This window comes from Oncorhynchus kisutch, linkage group LG18, assembly GCF_002021735.2.
Source record: "Oncorhynchus kisutch isolate 150728-3 linkage group LG18, Okis_V2, whole genome shotgun sequence".
Taxonomy (NCBI): domain Eukaryota; kingdom Metazoa; phylum Chordata; class Actinopteri; order Salmoniformes; family Salmonidae; genus Oncorhynchus; species Oncorhynchus kisutch.
Window position 1 is genome coordinate 52,547,406 of NC_034191.2, and position 6,064 is coordinate 52,553,469.

The window sequence follows — 6,064 nt, forward strand, 5'->3', positions numbered from 1 at the left end:
CCTCATGAAACTAAGCTTAAGATTTGTCATGGGTCCTGAGATCCTCAAATGGTTCTACAGTTGCAACATCGAGAGCATGGTTGCATCACTGCCAGGTACAGCAATTGCTCTGCCTCCGACCGCAAGGCACTACAGAGGGTAGTGCGTACGGCCCTGCTGCCTGCCATCCAGGACCTATATACCAGGCTGTGTCAGAGGAAGGCCCTAAAAATTGTCAAAGACCCCAGCCACGCCAGTCATAGACTGTTCTCTCTACTACCGCATGGCAAGTGGTACCAGAGTGCCAAGACTAGGACAAAAAGGCTTCTCAACAGTTTTTACCCCTAAGCCATAATACTCCTGAACAGGTAATCAAATGGCTACCTGGACTATTTGCATTGTGTGCTCCCCCCTAACCCCTCTTTTATGCTGCTGCTACTCTCTGTTTATCATATATGCACAGTCACTTTAACTATACATTCATGTACATACTACCTGAATTGTCCTGACCAACCAGTGCTCCAGCACATTGGCTAACCGGGCTATCTGCATTGTGTCTCGCCACCTGCCACCCACCACACACCAACCCATCTTTTACGCTACTGCTACTCTCTGTCCATCGTATATGCATAGTCACTTTAACCATATCTACATGTACATACTACCGCAATCAGCCTGAGTAACCGGTGTCTGTATGTAGCCTCGCTACTTTTATAGCCTGGCTACTGTATATAGCCTGTCTTTTTACTGTTGTTTTTATTTCTTTACTTACCTATTGTTCACCTAATACCTTTTTTCCCTCTATTGGTTAGAGCCTGTAAGTAAGCATTTCACTGTAAGGTTGTATTCGGCACATGTGACAAATAAACTTTGATTTGATTTTAATGGCTGCTATTTACAAAACTGTTGTGCTGCCACACTGTAGCACAGCAGTTCCACTCTTGTCTCTGCACACTATAACAGGTGACCTTGCCCAACTTTTTTCATAGTAGAGAACACTCAAGTTATGTGACATATTTCTTTTAACATCTATTTTCAATTCAGTCTAGCAATCATAGGGTGAAGAAACTTCAAAGTGTCACACAGGATAATACGCATTGCAACAAAGGATGGTGCATTTACACCACAGAACCATGACATCAGTGGTTCTAAGCCCACCGACGATGAGGTGGGGAAGCTTCCCACTGGGCACACCACGTCATTTCAGTGTGGAGAATCGGGTAATAGTTGGTAGATATGCTGAACAATGAGATTCTGTCCTCTTTTAACACACTCAAAAAGACAGCTATAAATTGGTTGAATTCCAACTGTGTTATCACTATGGTTTCAACCATCTAATAGCACAAGCAAGTTCCAAATTAAAATCATCATCTGATTTTTGCTTTAGTTGTCACCTAAATGTGTTATCACTGCTTTCAACCATTTAAAAGCAAAATAAAGTTGAAATGGGAATACAATGTCAGATATTTTGTTTGTTTATACAAAAACTTAATGTGTTAACACTGCTTCATCTAATAGCACAACCAAATGACTTGGATTACAGTTGAGATTACATTAAAGTACATGGTATAAGTGATCAATGCCATTTGAGATTCTGTGCAGATTATTCTAGCAATTGTGAAGATTTCCAAAGACCTTCGACCCTGAACATGCACACTTTTTATGATTACGTAAGAAGGCATTTGTGTTGCAGTAACATACAAATGTGGCCATGGATGTGTTACTCATTTTAAGGTTGAATAAATACTGTTACATTAGTTTGTAAGACAGTCTTAATATTAGGCTGTTTATTTATTATTATTTCAAAACTATTATTGAATTGTGTTTGATCAGTCGCATGTATTCATGTGTACCAAGGGAAGCCATGCTTCCACCAAAAATGTATCAACATAAAAACTAAACATTTTCTTTGTCTCTGTGTTTCATAATTTTCCTTCAATTTGCATGAGGCTAAATAGATTTCACTGTAGAAAGCATTCGAGCGAGCCAAACAGCACCCCTCTGTATATGTAGACCATCTATCTGATGCTGTCTGGTCAAAACGAGTATGACATTGTTGCCGCCCATAGCAATGAATGCAATGGAAGCCACCGGGCATTTCCTTTCTCTTGATAAAAAAATCTATAAAATAATAGCCAATCAGCGTTAAGCTAAACTGAGTGAGTTCAACTGTGAATGGTCCTGGTGCACAAAAGAAGTATCATGTGAAGCCAGTTTGGATTTGGCTTCACACCAATCACATCACATCAAAAGCCAAACGTCATTAACAGAAAAAAATTGAAATGTTGCATCTCATTGTGTCGTTATTCTCTGTTGGCTAGCTAGCTAACAAGCAAAACTTGTCATTTTCCTAAATTAGCCAAGGATGGAGATATACATTTGGACTTGATGTTTTACTTAATTTTCCGTACTGGCCAATGACTATAACAATGATTATGATCCAACCAGACACTCATACATTGTTTCACTGGCCTGAGAGGATGGAAGTTTAATATGTATCTAGATGTAGTAGGCTAATGTTAACTAGCTGGCTCATCATTGCCCATGAAAAGAAGTGAGGCAAATGAGCAAGCATTTTAGCCAAGTAGTCAAGGACAACAAAAACTAAAGGCAAGTACAGTGCCTTGCAAAAGTATTCATCCTCCTTGGCATTTTTCCTATTATGTTGCATTACAACCTGTAATTTAAATGTAATTTTACTTAGATTTAATGTAATGGACATACACAAAATAGTCCAAATTGGTGACGTGAAATGAAAAAAAAATACTTGTTTAAAAAAAATCTAAACAATTAAAAACTGAAAACTGGTGAGTGCATATGTTTTCACCTGCCTTGCTATGATACCCCTAAATAAGATATGTTGCAACCAATTACCTTCAGAAGTCACATAATTAGTTAAATAATTAGTTAAATGAGTGTCAAATGGTCTGTCACATGATCTCAGTATATATATACACCTGTTCTGAAAGGCCCCAGATTCTGCAACACCACTAAGCAAGGGGCACCACCAAGCAAGGGGCACCATGAAGACCAAGGAGCTCTCCAAACAGGTCAGAGACAAAGTTGTGAAGAAGTACAGATCAGAGTTGGGTTATAAAAAAATATTAGAAACTTTGAACATCCCAAGGAGCACCATTAAACCCATCATAAAAAAATGGAAAGAATATGGCACCACAACAAACCTGCCAAGAGAGGGCCCCCCACCAAAACTCACAGACCAAGCAAGGAGTGCTTTAATCAGAGAGGCAACAAAGAGACCAACGATAACCCTGAATGATCTGCAAAGCTGCAAATTGTCCATAGGACCACTTTAAGCCGTACACTCCACAGAGCTGGGCTTTACTGAAGAGTGGCCAGAAAAGTTATTGCTTAAAGAAAAAATAAGCAAAAACATTTGTTCACCAAAAGGCATGTGGGAGACTCCCCAAACATATGTAAGAAGGTACTCTGGTGACTAAGATTGAGCTTTTTGGCCATCAAGGAAAACGCTATGACTGCCGCAAACCCAACACCTTTCATCACCCCGAGAACATCATCAGTGAAGCATGGTGTTGTCAGAATCATGCTGTGGATGTTTTTCATTGGCAGGGACTGGGAAACTGGTCAGAATTTAAGGAATGATGGATGGAGATAAATACAGGGAAATTCTTGAGGGAAACCTGTTTCAGTCTTCCAGAGAATTGAGTCTGGTTACGGAGGTTCACCTTCCAGCAGGACAATGACCCTAAGCATACTGCTAAAGCAACACTTGAGTGGTTTAAGGGGAAATATCTAAATGTCTTGGAATGGCCTAGTCAAAGCCCAGACCTCAATCCAATTGAGAATATGTGGTGTGACTTAAAGATTGCTGTACACCAGCGGAACCCATGCAGCTGGAGAAGTTTTGCATTGAAGAATGAGCAAAAATCCCAGTGGCTAGATGTGCCAAAGCTTATAGAGACATGCCCCAAGATACTTGCAGCTGTAATTGCTGCAAAAGGTGGCTCTACAAAGTATTGACTTGGGGTGGATAGTTATGCACGCTCAAGTTATCATTTTTTTTGTCTTATTTCTTGTTTGTTTCACCCCAAAAAATATTTTGCATCTTCAAAGTGGTAGGCATGTTGTGGAAATCAAATGAAACAAACTCCCCCAAAAATCTATTTTAATTCCAGGTTGTAAGGCAGCAAAACAGGAAAAATTCCAAGGGGGTGAATACTTTCGTAAGCCACTGTACTGTATGGCAGAGTCATAGACCATTTCATCAACATGAAGATGGAGGATGGCATTTGCATTTTTATAGAAGTAGGGTGAGTCAACGCATGTTTCTCAATATGCATGCTATTGTGCTCCACACTCTGATGCTCTGAGTGTGATCTCCAACGATACTCTTTTTTTATAAAAAAAATTAACACATTTATTTAACCTTTATTTGACTAGGCAAGTCAGTTAAGAACAAATTCTTATTAACAATGACAGCCTGCCCCCAAACCTGGGCGACACTGGGCCAATTGTGCCCCGCCCTATGGGACTCCCAATCACGGCCGGATGTGATACAGCCTGAGTAGGTTCTTGTGAGGCGGAGAGTGCGGAGAACACATAGAACATTACATTTGAGAAGCACTCACACTCCCCCTACTGTATTACCTCACTCTTCACCTCCCCATTCACTGATACTTCTTCCAGCCAGGACAATGGTAACAATAGGCGAAACAAGATGTACACAAAGCAAACATTGTACTTCATAATTATCAGCTAGATGTGTGAACCGTAATAATCTAGCTAGTCAGCTAATTAAATGGGCACAAATGGCCTAAAATGAATGTTAAGCAAGGTAGATGTACATTTTTCGTGGCTAGCTGGCTTGCCAGTTAGCCCTATTGACCTATGCACTTACCCATTCACTGAACCGTCTTTCAAACAGGACAATAGCAACAGAGAAGAAACAAGATATACACAAAACATCCATTTTACTTCATAATTATCAGCTACAGTAGTTGCAGTGCATTCGGAAAGTATTCAGAGCCCTTTACCTTTTCCACATTTTGTCACGTTACAGCCTTATTCTTAAATGGATTAAATAAAAACAAATCCTCATCAATCTACACACAAAGCGAAAACACGCTTTTAGAAATGTTGGCACATTTATTATGAATTATAAACAGAAATACATTTGTTGCATAAGTATTCAGACCCTTTGCTATGAGACTCGAAATTGAGCTCAGGTGCATCCTGTTTCCATTTATCATCCTTGAGAAATGTCTACAACTTGATTGGAAAGGCACACACCTGTACACACTTGTAAGGTCCCACATTTGTCAGTGCATGTCAGAGAAAAAAACAATCCATGAGGTCGAAGGAATTGTCAGTAGAGCTCAGAGACAGGATTGTTTCAAGGCACAGATCTGGGGAAGGGTACCAAAAATGTCTGAAGCATTGAAGGTCCCCAAGAACACAGTGGCCTCCATCATTCTTAAATGGAAGCAGTTTGGAACTACCAAGACTCTACCTAAAGATGGCCGCCCGGCCAAACTGAGCAATCGAGGGAGAACGGCCTTGGTCAGGGAGGTTACAAAGAACACGATGGTCACTGACAGAGCTCTAGAATTTCGGGAAATGTATAAAAATAACAGGATGCGCCTGACCTCAATTTCGAGTCTCATAGTAAAGGGTCTGAATACTAATGTAAATAAGGTATTTCAGTTTAAAATTTGTAATACATTTGCAATAAAAAATTTAACACTGTTTTTGCTTTGCCATTAAGGGGTATTGTGTGTAGATTGATGAGGAAACAAATGTATTTAATCAATTTTAGATTAAGGCTGTAACTTAACAAAATTAGGAAAAAGTCAAGGGGTCTGAATTCTTTCCGAATGCACTGTAGGTTGCAATATGGCTTTTTTGGAGGGGTTTCCTCTGTGATTTTACCCACACGCAGCTTGTGTGTTTGGGAAAGGGAAAAGGGGGTTGACACTGTATCCAAATATCAACATTTAAAGGATATGCATCTACTGCTTAGATAGTTAGATCTGAGCCACTGGCTTATTCCTATTATTTGATTTCTTTAACTTGTAATTTTGGTTGAGATGGAGACGTGAATCCTCAT